This window comes from Tursiops truncatus, chromosome 15 (assembly GCF_011762595.2).
Source record: "Tursiops truncatus isolate mTurTru1 chromosome 15, mTurTru1.mat.Y, whole genome shotgun sequence".
NCBI classification, from domain to species: Eukaryota; Metazoa; Chordata; class Mammalia; order Artiodactyla; family Delphinidae; genus Tursiops; species Tursiops truncatus.
Window position 1 is genome coordinate 51,127,027 of NC_047048.1, and position 18,546 is coordinate 51,145,572.

General features: G+C 38.5%; 1 protein-coding gene across 13 annotated transcripts in view; it reads right to left on the reverse strand.

Annotated features, from left to right (window-relative positions):
- The window catches only part of PLCB4 (phospholipase C beta 4), a 422,343-nt gene that overhangs the window by 390,461 nt on the left and 13,336 nt on the right, over positions 1 to 18,546 (reverse strand). For 4 of the 13 annotated variants that reach the window (XM_073792669.1, XM_073792673.1, XM_073792672.1 and 1 more), the window contains exon 2: positions 3,855 to 3,909. The exons of 8 other annotated variants lie outside the window; for them this stretch is intronic. The gene's annotated coding sequence lies outside the window, so the exon portion shown is untranslated. Of the gene's footprint in view, positions 1 to 3,854; positions 3,910 to 5,621; positions 5,785 to 18,546 lie in introns of those variants that run through there. One more of the 13 variants, XM_073792674.1, reaches the window with a different exon arrangement.

Below are 18,546 nucleotides of genomic sequence, written 5' to 3' on the forward strand. Positions count from 1 at the left end.
CAGAGGCACAGTCCCAGCTTTGGCAGGCCTGAAGTCCTGTGCTCCTTCTAGCTGGCAGAACTCAGGGAACACAAAAGTAGGCATTTCTATTTGGGAATCTAAGAGGAACAGGGCTGTCTCACCCACCCACCTTCAAAAATGATGGATTCCCCCAAATTCAGGAAAAGGATCCAGATGCTAGACAGCCCAAATTGTGACAAATGTCTACTACAGACATGATAAAATGTTAACAACTTTAATAGACACAGACTCCTGCCACCTGTCATGAGATGTGGGCTGTTATCAGAGGGAGAAAACCTGAAAGAAGATTATAGGGGAAACGATTTTCTACTCATGCCCTCGGGTTTCATGTCCATAAAATCCCCGAAGACTCTACCAGGCAAACCAGGCTTTGTCTTCTCCATTCAATGCCAGGACCTCAGGATAAAGCTACTAAAAGTGGTAGGGAATAGTCCTAGTGATGACAGTCATTCCCAGCACTGTCTAAAAGAACTTTCTGTGATGATGAAAATGTTCTATGTGTTGTCCGGTATGCAGCCTCTAGCCACATGTGGCCATTGAGCACTGAAATTGTTGCTAGTGTGAATGATAAACTCAATTTTTAATTTTATTAATTTAAATTTAGATTTCAATAACCACATGTGACTACTGGCTATCACAGTGGACAGTGCAGGTCTACCCTTCCTGGTGGTGTTGAACCAACCCAGTGTATAAGAGAGGAGACTGAAGTCTTTTAGAAGGAAGTTGCTTCATTGCCCTCAGCAATCCAATCTAATATCGTAAAAAAATATGTGTGGGTATTTCTTTCCTGTAACTGTTTAAAACATTCTGGCTCTGTCTTGGCTGGATCATGGGTTCAATTCTAACCTGATTTAAATAACCTCACAAAGTTCTAGAGCAACAATTCTAAATCCTGATTATGAGAACCCATATTTTTATCTCATTGAAGTACAGTTGATTTACAACGTTGTGTTAATTTCTGCTGTACAGCAAAGTGATTCAGTTACACATGTATATATTCTTTTTCATATTCTTTTCCATTATGGTTTATCACAGGATATTGAATATTGTTTCCTGTGCTATACAGTAGGACCTTGTTGTTTATCCATCCTATATGTAATAGCTTGCATCTGCTAATCCCAATACTTCCTTCCCCCTCCCCTCCTCCCCCTTGGCAACCACAAGTCTGTTCTCTATGTCTGTCAGTCTGTTCCTCTTTTGTAGATAGGTTCATTTATATTGTATTTTAGATTGTACATATAAATGATATAATATAGTATTTGTCTTTCACTTTCTGACTTACTTTGCTTGGTATGATAATCACTAGGTCCATCCACATTGCTGCAAATGGCATTATTTCATTCTTTTTTATGGCTGAGTAATATTCTATTGTATATATGTACCACATCTTCTTTACCCATTCATCTATCGATGGACATTTAGGTTGTCTTAGCTATTGTAAATAGTGCTGCTATGAACATAGGGGTGCATGTATCTTTTCAAATTATAGTCTTGTCTGGGTTTATGCCCAGCAGTGGGATTGCTGGATCATATGGCAACTCTATTTTTTGTCTTTTGGGGAACCTCCATACTGTTTTCCATAGTGGCTGTATCAGCTTACACTCCCATCAACAGTGCAAGATGGTTCCCTTTTTTCCACACCTTCTCCAGTATTTATTATTTGTAGACTTTTTAATGATGATCATTCTAACCTGTGTGAGGTGGTGAGGACCCATTTTTAAAGTCAAAATGAGTTATTAACTGTTTACAATAGTTGTGCTTTACCTCCTGTTAAGAAAATCTATTATAGTAAAGAGCTCCTCTTAATTCAATAGCACTTATATTCATGTATATTTCTCATAACAGCAGCAACTATATAGGGTTTTCAAATAATCATACACATAAACACAGGATACATTATTTATTTAATATATGAGCAATCCTTGATATTATCATGGATTCTAGGACCTCTTACAATCTCCCACTGCCTCCTGGGCTCTGTGTACACAGGTTAGGAGCCCTCTTTTAAGGACCATGTTCCCAAGTATCCACCAGATATGTGATATATGTTGTACAGATGTAGTCTTTGTTCACAAGAGGGAGTTTGGATTGGTATTAGAGAAATGAGAAAATGCAACTTTTCTAAAGCTTGGAAGTCAAATTTTTTCAATGTATATCTGGTAGCAGATGTACAATATAAATTATTTATGCTGCAGTGAAGCCCAATTATCATTCTAGCTGCGAAGATCAAGGTCTAACAATTTGGATTTCCTAAAAGTGTACTTTTATAACTCAACATTTATATAATGTTCATCAGTTCTCCGCCTGTGATTAACTCATGTTTCTCTGTGTCATCTTTGAAGCCAAAAATCTGAAGAAATAATTTCAGGAAAAAATAAAATAAAGCAAACATTTACTTAGTAACTCTGCAGTCACTTCATGTAAGTAATCTGCACAGAACAGATTTCTGAAGTCCATTTGTACAGCAAATTAGCTGCAATTTCTCCATTTAATATCTCTGTTTACAAATACACCCCTGTAGTATTTATGTCCAAATGCTGAGTGTACACTGGTGTTTCAATTTATCTTAAATGGGACAAATATTTCATCTCAGTTTCACCTCCTCTACTTCCAATTCAGAGATAAGAAAGCATGTTTGTTCTCCACCCCAGATTTCCAAAGATCTAGTCCATGTCATAATTCTCCCCTTTTGCTATCTAGAGGCAGGTGATGTTTTATAAGTGATATATGGGTAATTAACTTTGGGAGCTCTGGCAGAGAGGAGAACTGAACCATCCCCTGGCTGGAGATGGCCATGAGCTGGACAAGGTCATTGAAAGCTGGAGGTGAAAAGCCACTTTTATGAAGCTGACAGAAGAATGAAGACAGACCCCATCAGCTTCACAAATCTGTGATTATAAAATGGCGAAGAATGTTTCCACACCATAACTTCTCTGCCCAAAGATCTAAGAGCTAAACTCCTAAAATCTGAGAGGAGACTGGAGGGACACATTGAAGGATAGTGGTTCAACGTCAAGTTTGACTGCTGGGATCTTGGAACATCCCAAAATCTCAGAGGTAATCCTGTGGTTTGGGGTGATGGCCACATCAGACCCACCACAGCACTTGTGTCTAGAGCTTTTCCAGCATCTATACAGACTTCTGGACACATCACTCTCATCAGAATCAAAGTCCCCAAGCATATCTTTCAGAACAGAAGAGCCAGCAGATGTTGGTCCATATGACAGAGTAAAAGTTACCAGGAAAACAAAGCAACTGCTAGGCTAGGAGCTCCATCCATGAAATTTAATAACCTCTTGGAGACTCTGTATAGATTACCAAAAGCCTCCATAAACCTAGAGTGGCCACGACCTTGTTATAGCTGATAAAGTATCAAGCAAATCACAATCCATGCTCTGAGAAAGAAATCTCATAGAAAAAATGGAAGATGTGACAACTTTGGCCACAGACCATTGTATATTTCCAAACTCTCTGGGCTTCCCAGAATGATGTCACCCACTGAAAAAATAGGAACATATTTCAGCCACATAGGTTGAAATTGTCTATTTCAATAAAAAATGTGCCTAGTGAGAGACATTCACTTATTACACATCACATGCATTGACTACTGTAGATAACAGCTATTCACTCAAAATAGTCATTCTTTAAAAAGCCTGGAAAACTCAATATTGAATTTAGAAAGCTGAATCTGAGGTTTTAATTCAACTTACAATGGCATGCATTAGCTGCCTAAAATTGGCTTCTCAATTAAATAGCTTGGGTTGTAATTTATTCAAGATAACAAAAATTTTTAAAAGTCATAATAAGTTAATTTTAAAAGCACAGACACCTACCCTTTTAAGAAAGATCATGTTTCAGGATTCCATAGCGTAGAGAAACCATCTTTTCCTGTGGGGAGAAAAGAAGAAAGACTATCCACTAATAACAGAAAGTAGCAAAGGTGAACTTTTAAGACCTGTTATAATTTCCTCATGTTACGGTTTCAGTTACAACATTCACAACTGCAATCTATCATCTTAGACTTAAAATATTTCTTAATTTCTACCTAAATGAAATATGTTAAAGACTTTGATTCCAAAGACTTGATTTCTGGGAATTCCTGGTTGTCCAGTGGTTAAGATTCCACACTTTCACTGCCTTGGGCCAGGGTTCAATCCCTGGTGGGGGAACTAAGACTCTGCAAGCCACGCAAAAAAAAAAAAAGACGATTTCTTAGGAGCAAATGGTAAAAATAAATGGGGATTTTTCAAAATTAGAATTTGAATATTCACTTCACATCTATCCCAATGTCATACCCTCAAACAGTTTAATTTCACGAAGTAAATGTATAAATAAAGAAGTAAATGTATAAAACTCCACTCCTGTTTCAATACTCCCAGTGGGAAATGATATGAGGAGATTGTAATAGCCTGTGCAGGTAACGTAATGTAACAGAATCATAAGCTACTATCTCCTTCTGTTAAAGCATTTTTTATTGTCCAGACCAATAGGCCATTTAAGGGTTCTGTTTTTCTTAGCTTAGACTTTTGGATTAAGAAAAACAGGAAAGGAAAGTAAAAAAGAAAAAAAGGAAAGCAAATCAAAATAGGATCCCGCAACCTAAAATATGACACAAATGAACTTTTATGAAACAGAAACAGACTCACAGTCATACAGAACAGAGTTGTGGTTGCCAAGGGGGAGGGTAGGATGGGGAGTGGATTGGGAGTTTGGGATTAGCAGATGCAAACTATTATATATACAATGGGTAAACAACAAGGTCCTACTGTATAGCACAGGGAACTAAATTCAGTATCCTGTGGTAAACCATAATGGAAAAGAATATGAAAAAGAATGTGTATATATATATGTGTGTGTGTGTGTGTGTGTGTGTGTGTGTGTGTGTATAACTGAATCACTTTGCTGTATAGTAGAAATAAACACAACATTGTACATCAACTATACTTCAATAAATTTTTTAAAAGGATACCTCTGATTTTATTTTACATTTACTATTTACAATAAATAGTTGACATAAAAATCTATTAGTCACTAATAAATACTAACTTTTCTATTCAAAATTACTTTTTGTTGTACATTAAATTATTCTAATATTTTGACCTTATACACTCAAGCACAAGTTAGGAAGGGAATGGTTTAATTTAATGCAAGTTAATCATCTACTACTATTAACGATTTCCACCAAATCTAAGTAAAACAGCTAATGGAATAATGTTCACAAGAATGTAATTCTGACTCTGACCCTGATGCGTTAGGTTCCATGTGAAAAGTAATTTAACTTCCAGTGGGGGATGTGTAGATTCAGAAACAATGACCACGATTTCCGAACCAAAAGAGCTTCAACGATTTGAAATGACCACCAAGGCATAAATTCAAGGCAATCACAGCCCAGAGGACTCATACACACACACACACACACACACACACACACACACGTTCTCTCTCTCTCTCTCTCTCACACACACACACACACACACACACACACAGAAACATTCAATGGGGACTCCTAGATTAGCCTGTGCTTTTTTAGGCTGCCCTTTCTTTTCAGACAATCAAAATCCTTTCTAAACTTTAAATAAGAAATTCTCCCAACGTCTTACCTTAAGGAGCATGAAACCTGCAACCACACACATGCCTGCAAAGAGCCAAGGCTGAATACGACCCTTTTGGCTACATTTAGTTCCAGAACCTCTTTGCTTTAAAGCAACACCAATTTCCCACATGGAATCACTAGATTAAACGAGCATCTGGGACCTCTTCTCTCCTGCTTCCTTAACTTAGACATCAGCCAGCATTACTCTCTCACTGCCAGTGTAGTACTAAGTGTCACAGCTGCCCATTCTAGTTTCTGAAATCGCAGTTGCAGATAAGTCCTGCTAACAAAAGAAAGCCAAGACAGATTGATGACTAATCTAGAAACATGGGTCAACATGCACACACTGAGCCAAACCCTAATCTCTGGCTTAGTAATTACTGGGATGGGGCTCCTTGCAGATCTTTAATTCATAACTGGCTGTCCAGAAAAAAATATGATATCTAGAATTTGTCTCCAAACAATCCAGTTGGGGTCGTAGATGGCAAGTGAGAGATGAAACAAAAGCAACCATGAGTTTGCTGCAGTTTAACCATGAACACATGAAGGTTCATTATAATATCTGTTCTACTTTTAAATTTAAAATTTTCCATGACGAAAAGTTAAAATGAATGATCACCCGACGAAACTCATGTGTGAAAATATGAGAAAGAGAGGAATACACAGACCATAAATACCATAACCTTGTTTTCCAAACACCCTTCACCAAAAATGGAAAATCTAGGGAAATAAGCAAAAAAAAATTTAATTGAATATCACACTAGGAAAAATGAACAGCCTGTAGTTATGGTTTTATAAATGAAGTAATAATGGCCTTAAAGCTTCCTTTCAATATTTCAAAAGCCAAATTAGAGGTATGTATTTAACTATAATAAAGCTTTTTTTTAATTTTAAATATCTCTGATTTGAAATAAGTGATATCAACATAGAAACACTGGTTATCTCATGCTTGTCAGAAACTGTTGGTAGTTAATATGCCTTTGATTAATATAAGTGGGAAAATGGATGACCTACAAAAAATATCAACATGATCTGTGTCATGAACAAATATCCTATTAAACAAGAGATCTGAGAGGACACCATTAAAAAAAAAAATTAGCGTCCTTTATTGGTGCAAACTTTGGGACCACAGATATAAACCATCATATCTCCAAACCACTTATGCTACCTGAGAGATCTGTCACTGGGAATCAGCCAAAATATGGGCACTTTATACATGAAAACCACTAATTTGGCCAGAATTTGGAAGAAACTAGAAGGGGTCATACAAGGCCAGAATCCAGCTTCCACAATAAACGGGCAAAGTCACATACCAAGTAAGATCATCCTCACAGCCTTGGAATTTGACTGACTGACCCTGCCAGACACCACTACTGGAAATCTAATTCTGGACATAAGTTAAAAAGCAGATTTATGTCATGGTTTGGGGAAAGACCATGTGTCGAGATGTGCCACGCCTGCTTCAAAGATGAGCCAGGACAAGAACAAACTTTGGTTCCCTCTGACCAGAGTATGCACAAGACCCAACACTGAAAATCCTAACAAGGGATTTGATGATTTGAAAAAAAAGAAAAAAAAACAAGTAGTTGACGGTTTTCTGTTTTCTTTTTCAAGTTTTCCAGGCCTAAAACAACCTATTTTCTTTCCAGTAAAGAAACAATGCCAAATTCTGAAAAGGAAATTTGTCTGACTTAATGGATAAGCACATAAAAGCTGGAAAAGGGAGTATTAGGGGAAAACCAGTACAACTTGGCCTTAGGAGGCAGGCCTCCAAATTTATTGGTAAAAAAGGACTGAGGGTCAGAGAAGGGAGTGTGGGGGTAATAATTACGAACGAGTTGCACAATGAAGGTCAGCTAAACAAAACTGAGTTTTTGTCAATTTGAAAATCACGGTTCCAGCAATTTACTACATGAGCTAAGAGGAACTTCCATTAGCTTACACCCATACTCACATAGTTTTCATTCAAGCAGCCATAATTCGAGGCCTAGTTTTATTAAATTGGGAATAGTATAATACAAAGTCCTATGCATTTAATAAATATTTGTCAGATAAAAGAATGAATGAGGTGGTTGCTTATACCACATCATGAAATCTAAATCAAAGGTCATTAGAAATGACAAAAATAAAATCCCCAGGTACGGTGGTCATGGCTATTTGTCTAACCAACATTCATAACCTTAATTTTCTTCTGGGGGGTGAGGCAATGTGTCAGGCTAAAATGGTCTGTTCCCCAGACACCCTTAGGAAAATGAAGGGGAAGCCATGTGACCCAGTTTTGACCAATAAGATGCAAGAAAGAAGGCTCTGAGAAAGTCTGCAATCAAGATATGAAGACAACCCCTTCCCACTTTCTTGGGAATAGCTTCTGGACAGTGCAGAGCCACCTCATCACCATGGGGACAAAAGCCAGATGATAAAGAGTGAAAGACAGAAAGAGCCTGGTTCTCAGTGGCATTGCTGAGATGCTGCCCCTCCCAACATGTCTGGATTCCTAACCTCGCACTTCATGTTAGGTGTGACTTCTTTGAGTTTAAGCTGCTGTCTTCTATAATTCACAGGCAGAAATATTCTAACAAACACCAGATATAATTTATCTTTCCCCCTGTGTTCTCAGAAGCTGCTTCTATTTCCAGTGACTGTGATGCTCCATATAACTGTCCAGTAACAGGGTTATGTAATCATCGCTTACCTCATCAACAGCTCCCACTTGTCAAGAGGATCCCTCACACTAAAATGCCAACAAGATTAAGGGCAGGCAGCCATCAGGAAAAGAGAGTAGTACTATTCCAGTGATCAAGAAATGGAGGATCTTCTCACTTAAGACAGTCTTCAAAACATGTGTGTCTCAACAAAGAAGGAAAGGGAATATTTAGAGGTCTGGCTAAACTAAACATCAGAAATGAAACATCTCTGAGAAACAGAAAACAAGAATAGGAAGGAGGGCACCTCTTGAGGGCTTGAAGGGTATCCTGGTTCAGAGGCCCCTACTCCGTGCTTCTACGGGGCCTCAGCAATGTACCTCCTGTGGAACATAAAATTCTACAGTCACTTCTCTCTTAATTGTTGATGTCTCTTGATGGAACATAAACTCCTAGGGCTCAGGGAAGCTGGTGTGTAACAAGTACTGACAACTGCTGAATGAAGAAATGAGCAAAGCAACGTACAGATTCCTTTTCCAAGAGATTTTATGAAAAGAATGCAATCCCCCCAAAATAAAATCGAATCTGGGATCATGATTTTTCTAGAAATATAATGAGGTGTATGAACTGTTCAAGTGACCCAACATACCATATTTAATTCAAATGTCTACGAGAAGAAAAGAAAAGAAAAGGGGAAAGAACTACACTTAGGAAGAAACTATTTTAAGCCAGGTGATGTGTTAGGGGCTTTACACCCAGTATTTCATTAATCTCCACAACACACCCCCGCACCCCAGTTAGTCACTAGGGTCTCCCCTTTCAGACCAGGACAAGTTCAGAGGGAACTAGGGAGCTAAACCAGGGTCACATACCCACTAAAAGGCAGACCTGATATTCAAACCCAGGAATGTCAGCTCTCACTTTTCTGCTTTATCATGCTGCTTCCTCACTTTGGTCTTTACTAAAATATTGTTTATAAATTGCATACGTTAGCTGATATAACATTCACGAGAACCTTCAGTTTATGGCCTCAAAACCATATATGCAGGGTAAGGGTCCATTGTAACCTCAAGAACAATTACTTTTTGCCCATGTCACTAATCAGACATGCTTTGGCATGACACAGACACTAACCTCTAGCTCATTTGACAGCTGTAAGGAATTACAAAGGAGCTACATACCTACAGCATGTCCCCCCCCCCCAAAAAAAAGTCACTATGTACTTATATGACCTAGAAATGATGCAAAATAAACCTATGTGCCAAGGATTTCAGTTTCTCTTAGAAATCAACAGCCCTCCCCGCCCCACCCACGTATAGTAAACACACGCACGACAGCTTGCATGTATGTGCCTTGGAGATGCCGGTGGGTGGGCTTACAATAAAACCCACGGCATCTGTGCACACAAGATATCAGATCTACTGAAGCAGTTTAAAGTAAGAGACTCATTTGAACCAAAGGGGGGAAAAATCCACTGTTGAAGGAAAAAAAAAAAAAAGGATGTATTTTGCAACAGACTGCTAACACTTTTCATTGAATAAATAATACCTCTTCGAAACTGATGAAAATTTAGTGGAAATATTTATCCAGTAAACATCTTAATGAAATACATTGTTATGACTCCAAAGAAACCTAATTTAACAACTTCATAAATTCTCATGGAGAAGAAATAGACTCACCACCCCTGAAACATTTGGTAATCATTTTGCCACAATATGTGCACAGTCTGTGAGGTATGCGCAGAGATGAAAAACTTAACTGTATTAGCCTAATCACAGTCTTCTTTGCTCTGCTATTTCAGGTTAAGTCTTCCACCAATTTTTAAACAATACAGAGTATTTTGCAAGTCACCATTTCTATCAGGACAGCTATCTAATATCTTTTTTTTTTTTAACCTGAAAAATGTGTTAGAAGCCAGACTTACTGTGGGATGGTTCTTATGTGATAAAACATGTTTCCATTTTTTCCTCCCCCTTTCTATTAGTTACCTATCATTTTCAAATGTTCCATACACAGATCTTTGGCGAAAAAAAAAAATTCATTAGTATAAGGACCTGGGGTCTTCTTCTAAATAATGGATGAATTATCTTTAGGAAGATAAACTACTCTTTTTTTTTTTTCAGCTAACCCATTTCAATACTTTCCCATGGTAAAGAAAAAGTGTATTCTCAGTTAAATACCACTATTGCACACACAGTTTTTCCTCTATAAAGTTATTTTTCAAAGTGTTCAATCTTCACCAAAGGCTAATCATTTTCAAAGATGGGCCTTATAATAAAAGAAACGGGGTAAAGATACTTTTACCCCTTTGCTTAAAGATGCTTAAAGTAGATCTCTGTACACAACTTCTCCTTTTAAATCTCTTGCCCAAAACTCCAAGCTTTCTAGCAAATTTGGAATCCCTTCACGAATGCTTACTTTGCTTAAAGTACACCCAGAAAAATAGGCCAAAAGCATTCATATTCTCCCTTGCATTTGACCCCACCAGCAGCCAGACACTGCCCCATTTACAGAAAAAAATATATCGAGGTTCACATTAAATTAACTGCCGTAAGAAGTTCCAGAGCTTGAACTAAGAAAAGGCTTAAACATTAAAATACCTCTTTTCTTAGGCACCAGCTCACTTTCCTTATTTCTTTTTTTTTTGCATCTTAAAGTAATTCATAACAACTGACTAAGGCTCAAAAATTTACACGAAAATCTACAAATAAAGTTTGAGAAGTTATATTTAGCAGATTTCTGATGAGACTGGACACAATCTTGGTGCAGCTTCCCAGCCATGAAAGGGAATTCTTATTAGTCTTTAACAGAAAAGTAATTGAGCTGATTAAATATAGATCAAAGGAAGTTCTGTCATGAAAAGGCCAATTTTCTATAACTCGTGGGAAAAAAATGTATCAATAAACAAGAAGCAATCTGGTGTTTCTCATTCTGGCCTATAATGGTTGTCTGTTTATGATTAGATTAAGAGCAAGCACTTTTGATGTCTTTTTTATACCTTTCAGTTATTCTCCAATATTTTTAGCATGATCATGTATTATTGTTACAAGCTCCAAAGTTATTTCTTTAATCTTAGATATTACTGATATATAATCTCCTTTTTAGTCACATAAATCACTACTGTGAAATAAATAATGCATGTTAATATATTTAGAAAATATATTGATAATTAAATTTATACCTTTAAAATAACTTCTTATCATACTGTCACCTATAGATTCTAGTACAAAACCATATTAAATGGTTTAAGGTTATTTTCTACTTCAAAATAAGCTAACTAACGAACTGATAAATACATTTTTATATTTATCTGTATCTCCGCCAAAAATTTAGAAAATTACCTGTTTCTTGTTCCAACCATTCTCCTTCATCTGTGCTATTTATTCTTTGCCAACTCTTAAAATCTATTTGGGGTGACCCCACCATATGTCAACTCTTTCTCTGACAGCTTTATCAGGACTATAAAAATATATATCTATGTTATATACATATGCTATATACATGTTATATACACATACAGTATATAAACATATACACTTATATACACATATTACATACACATACATCTTTTATATATACATAAATGTATAAATATATATATGAACTGCACGGTTTAAAGATTTCCACCAGAGAAGCCTGTCAACCCAGTTTCAGGTTTTAGCTACCTTAGCCAACCTGACCAACTAGTTTGACTGAGCTAACAATAGTTTTGAATTTTTTTTCCACTTAAGTGACCGTTTAACCAAATTAGTAAAGAGCATTGCAGATTAGAAACCTCATTCATCTTATTATACTGGTCACCCTTACCTTCCCCAGAGACCAATAACCGCAAATCACCATGAGTCAATTCATTAAGCATTTATTTTGTACTTACTATTTCTCATTACTGTGAAGGGAAAAGATTAGAGTGTGGTAGTTCACAAGTTCTAAATGTAACTGAAGGTATAACGCTTCTCTGTGCATCTTGCCAGTTAAGCCAATAACTTTTAGATTCTCTTCAACAGAAGTTGGATGGAAAGTTTCCTATCATTTCAAATTTTCAGCTAAAGTCTCAATGCTAAAGGCAATAGGTGATGAGTTCCGGTCACAGGACCAGACCACAGGACTTGCTACACATGGTCAAACCAGTCCAGAGGTCACCCCCAAAGTCTATGTATGAGAACTTGCATTGCAGAAGTCACTTTTTCAAAGAAAATTCTCGGGAGCAGACAGTGGTTCCTTTTATTTTCCCTCTTGACCAGCTCAAATCAAGTGCCCAAAACAACCCTTATACCTTGGGGCTCTCTGCAGTGAGGGAGGTTGATCATCTATGCCAAAACTCACAGCCTGCTCAGTGGCACATGTGTGAGGACGGAGCCCTCAAGCCTGGCGGATGCTGCCTGCAATCGTAGGGCAAGGCAACAGAGCCTCAGAGAAAGTGGAACTGAGTTTGATGGTGCTAACATGACTGTTCCTGTGGACCAAGTGGATCCCATGGAGGTAATGAGGTTTGAGTGATCCTGATAGGTCTCTACCCAAGTGGACTGCCTGGACAGGCACTCAGGGATACTCCAGTGATACCACTGGAGGACAGGAGCTGCACGGCATAAGTGGTCACTCAGGAGTTGCACTGCCCACATCCAAAAATGGCATGGTAGAGATGGACCCTGCAGAAGATCTCCCAAGAACACATTAGGCTGCCTATGAGAAAGCACTGGCCATGAAAACAATAGCACCAGCTAACTGCAACAGCCTTGGCCCCTTTTCTGCCCCTGCCAACACTGGAGGAGCCAGAGACAGTGGGCAGAAAGAAGTACAGAAGGAGAAATGACCCTTCTTCCTTGTTGATGTTCATCACCAAGCTGGGGTTCAGGCCTGAGGATGGAAAAGGGGAGAAGCTATAAACTGGACAAGAGAATGGAAATTTTATTTACATTATACTACATTTTCTAATATTTTAAATTAGATTTTCCAACACTTTTAAAAGAAGAATAAAGCTATTTTCTGTTTGTGTCTTATTAAGAGTGACACATTCAACAAACCAGCTACACTAATAAGTATCCAACCTATTAAAGGTTATTTTTCATAAAGTTAAAAGAGAAAGAAAAGTAAGACTATATAGAAAATCAAAATTTAAATTTAATATAACTCTGAAGACATTAACTCAAGAATATAACCATATTAACAACAACTTTAAGTGTAAATAGAGGGGCTTCCCTGGTGGCACAGTAGTTAAGAATCCGCCTGCCAACGCAGGGGACACAAGTTCGAGTCCTGATCCAGGAATATCCCACATGCCTTGGAGCAACTAAGCCCGTGCACCACAACTACTGAGCCTGTGCTCTAGAGCCCACGAGCCACAACTACTGAAGCTTGCATGCCACAACTACTGAAGCCTGTGTGCCTAGAGCCCGTGCTCCGCAACAAGACAAGCCACTGCAATGAGAAGCCCGCGCACCATAACGAACAGTAGCCCCCGCTCACCGCAACTAAAGAAAGCCCGCATACGGCAATGAAGACCCAAGGCAGCCATAAAAAAATAAATAAATTTATTAAAAAATTAAAAAATATATATAAATGCACTAAACATTCCATTCAAATGGCAAAGATTGTGAGAATGGATAAAATAATAACAATAATAAAGCTAGAATCAACTATACATCAACTATGCACTCTCTGCAAAGAAACAAACAGAAATACAGATAGATTAGGAAAAAAAAGCTACACCATGCATGCACACACTAAGCATAAAACAGCTGAACTGGCCATATTAATATAAGACAGACTTCAACACAAGCGGGTATCACTAGAGACAAAGACTAACACTTCATGATGATAAAACAGTAAATCTGAAAGAATGGTACAAGAGATAAGAAAACTGAGACAGATGACTTGCTCAAGGTCACTTAGCTAAGAGAATGGTCGCCTACAAGTCACTTCTCCCAATTCCTTTTTCAGAGCCTTTTTCATATAACAGTGCCCCAAATCTGAGCTCATTCGACACGAAAGCAACCAGCCAACTTGGTCAAAACCATTAACTCATTAGCTACCCAGACACAGCCTTAGTGGGGGAAGTGGGGGAGTGCCACATGGAAGGGTAGAGGGGCGGGGGTGTGCCTGAGCTGGGTCTGGCTCCAGATTCAAGCACTGCAACTTGCTAGCTGTGTAGCCCTGAACAAATTACTTAAATGGGCCTCAGTCTCCTTATCTACGGAATGGGAATACCGTCACCTCTCTCACGGGATTGATGGAAAAGACGATGAGGAAGAAGAGGACAGTAACTTACCCAGCTAATCAGTGACAAAGCTGGGACCCCACAATACACACTCACAACCATTTTGTTAAGCTGTCTCCCAGATGCATTATGCCCAATTGTAAGTACCTGGTAGAATGTGTGACCTTTACTAAGCACTTGAAAAATGTTGGTTCCCTTCCCAATACACTGATGCTATCTATACTGGAGAGTAAGTCTAGGAAGGTATTTTCTGTATGGGACCCTCAACTATAAAACACATTCTTTTCAATCTAGATACAATGTGTTTCAGATAATCACTTTTTCTTCTGCCATGTTAGCTTTGCCTAACTCTGTAAGGTCATATTGTCTAAGTGAGTAAAGCAGACAGGGTAGAAATTTCAATGATAATTTTATTCATATCACTTTTTACACTACAAAATGAGTCATTCAATGGACACAATTTAACATATTCCTCCAAAAAAAAAAAAAGTTTAAACATATCATCTTGTTCAAAGAAGAAAGAGACATTCCTCCAGATGACCAGAGAGTCACAGCCTCAGGACTGTAAGGCCAACCTTCAGTTTGGTGAAAGATTATTCAAAAAAGGAACTCTTTCTCATAGGTAAGTCTGTACTGTATAAAGTGAATCCCAGTATAAAATGTTCAAGAAACTTGACAACTTTCTGGATTATTTTTATTACATAATTGAGCATGTTATAGGAGTAGGCATTTACAATCACACTGGGCTTCATGTTTTCAGATTCTAGGCAACTCTCCTAAACTCTCTTATAGTCGAGGTTATAATCAAGGTCAACATATTTTCAACCCAGGAAAGTGGATGTCAGCAAGGTAAACAGTTGCCCACAGTGGCGCCCCACAAACCACATGAAATTTAAAAGTAAGACAAAACTTGATAACTAATGTTAAAAAAATGCATCACTTGGCTACCAATTTTAGAAACAGCAGAGTGCATACAAATCCAAAATAAGACATACAAAACCATCAAATAAGGAAGAGAAGTGGAAAAACAGTATGCGGTCAATGTCCACATCTTTCATACTCATTTTAGGAGACACTTAAGAGCCTACTGTGTGTTAGGTCCTGCACAAATTTAATTTTAAAATTGAGAATAATTATGAACACTTGAAAGCACCAAAGGGCTCAAAATTAGTTTATTCAAATAAATTCAAATGAATTCATGTGGTCACGGAAACTTAATGCACATAAATGAGTCAAGACATCATATTATCTTGACCCTATTCTATGTTGTAGCTATGTCAGGTTCTGGGTAGAGTATTTTAAACAAAATATTGAATATATCATATCTAAACTACCAAATTTCTTCATGATTTAAGAAAATAGCACTAGATACTGTTTAAAAAGTACCAAATCCAGCAAAATACTACATTACACTTACTGAAAGTTCACATAATTTATTCTCCACAAAAGAATATTAGAAAAGAAAAGCACCAACTACCTAAAGAGAAATTAAAATATTTCCTGGACTACTCAAAAGTTAAGTTAGAAGAAGCAAAACCACTTTTATTTTGCTTAAAAAAACTTACCCCAGGACTGAGATTGATAGCAGAGAAATTCAATAATTACACATTACCTATCAAATTGTAAGTTAGGCAATGATTCAAGTTCCTAATTATGGAAAGTTTAACGTGAAATGTTTCAACCATAGGATACCTTAAAGAAGGATGGGAAATTCAAAGAGGAAAAATAGATGATGGATAGATATACAGGTAAACAGACTAAAGGAAATACATGATTTATCTAATCCTTTCCCGTAAACAAACTGACTCATGAAAGTTCAGAGAAAGCAAACACCCTGTAAACTAAGCCAAGTCGAGACAAAAATCACCTTTTGAGATTAGGAATATATGTTCCAATACCAAAATTATTATTCTGAAATGATAAAAGAGCAGATGTGTTTTTTATCATTATTCTAATTGGACCATTCTGTTTTCCTAAATATTATCAAGTTCATTCCTTTAAATAATTTATTTAACAGACTATATACGTGCTAAACATTGTGCTAGGTGAATGAGGAAACAGAAATAGGCAACCTCAGCCTAAGGAAGCTCTGTGTGTGTGTGTACGCGTGCATGTGCGTGTGTGTGCGTGTGTGCGTGTGTCTGTGTGTGTGTGTAGGGCTGGGACGCTGGAAATTAAACAAGTAAACAGAGCACAGTGCCATGAGTGCTATGGAGACAGCATTCATAAAAAAAGAAAGGGTGGAATAATTCAAATCAGTTATATTATTTTGGTCTGTAATACTTTGTTTGGTTTCTATATCAGTAGGACTGCTTTCAGCTGCATGTAAAAAAACCCCACTGTATTCCTTTGCTAGGGCTGCCATAACAACAAAATACCAGACTAGGTGGCTTAAACAACAGAATTTATTTTTTTAACAGTTCTGAAGGCTGGAGGTCCAAGATCGAGGGTTGTTTTCTGGGAACGTTCCTTGGCGTGAAGACAGCCACCTCCTCACCGCGTCCTCACACGGCCTTCCCTCTGTAGGTATGCACACACCACTGCCTTCTCTCCTGCATCCTAACATCTCTGCTTATAAGGATACCAGTCAGACTGGATTAGATCTAAGAGCTTCATTTTAACCTTATTTATCTCTTTTAAGGCCTTATCTCCAAATACAGTCACATTCTGAGGTACTGAGGGGTAGGGCTTCAACCTATGAATTTTGGAGAGACACAGTTCAGTCCACAACAGCCATCAAAGTGACTTAACCAGGGCTTCCCTGGTGACGCAGTGGTTGAGAGTCTGCCTGCCAATGCAGGGGACACGGGTTCATGCCCCAGTCCAGGAAGATTCCACATGCCACTGAGCAGCTGGGCCCGTGAGCCATGGCCGCTGAGCCTGCGCGTCCGGAGCCTGTGCTCCACAATGGGAGAGGCCACAACAGTGGGAGGCCCACGTACCGCAAAAAAAAAAAAAAAAAAAAAAAAAAATAGTGACTTAACCAAAGAGTCACTTACTTTTCTCAGTTAACAGGAAATTCATAGGGAAGTTGATCAGGGTTGATAAAGCCACGCAAGTAAGGCATCCAGAAACTGGACACATCCGTTTCCTGTCCGGCCAACCTCAGTGTATGGTTCTACTGTCACAACCACAAGACAGCAGCTACAAGTGTCCAGGAAGGAAAGGAAGGAATCAGGAGGAAGAAACCTACGTCTCCCTGGTCAGAACTGGGTGAGCCCTCCTGGCTGCAGGGAGGCCAAGGAGAGGAGTATTTTCAAGTAGACACATTGCTACCCTGAACCAAAAAAACAGCTCCATCAGAAAGAAGGGAGAGAGAACTATGTCCCATGCACCTCACTGACCACAGATGCACCATGTAGACTTGGGTCTATACTACTGATCAACCTTGTGACCTTAAGTAAATGCTTTCATCATTCCGTTCTCTGAGTATGGAGGGGTGGGAATGGTACCCAGACTGCAAAATCGCTGTGAGAATGAAATAGGGTTGCATGAATCAGAAAGCCCAGGGCACACTACCTAAGCCCTAATGGACCTGGGTCTGAGGCCTGGTCTTTAGGTATCCTGGGGAGTCACAAGATTCTAAAATATCACAGAGCACCCAGTCAAGACTCAAAAACACCAAAGAACTGACTCTCTTTCTTTAGTGTGTGACTTTTCATGTATTCCAGTCCACAGCGTGGCCAGAGAGCCTGCAGTCTCTGACTCTCGTGTGTGTGTGTGTGTGTGTGTGTGTGTGTTTGTCTGTGTGTGTGAACGCACACACATGTTTGCTGGGGGGAAGGGGGGGACTTCCTTTCTGATGGTCTTATACCTTTCATGAGGGTAGGAAGCACCAATTTACTAGTACTTGTGTTCCTTGCATCACATCCTTTCTCATCCTTTCGTAATCAAAAGGCTGCTTTCAGGAATTTCTCTTGAGATATTCTAGACCAGAAACCTATTTAGCAGTGAGGTATACCTTCCAGGGAATTTATGCCTTCACCTCTCCAGCAAAGCTGGGAGAGCCTTACATGGAGGGGATGAAGAAGGAAAGGGAAGTTGTGTGTGTGTGTGTGTGTGTGTGTGTGTGTGTG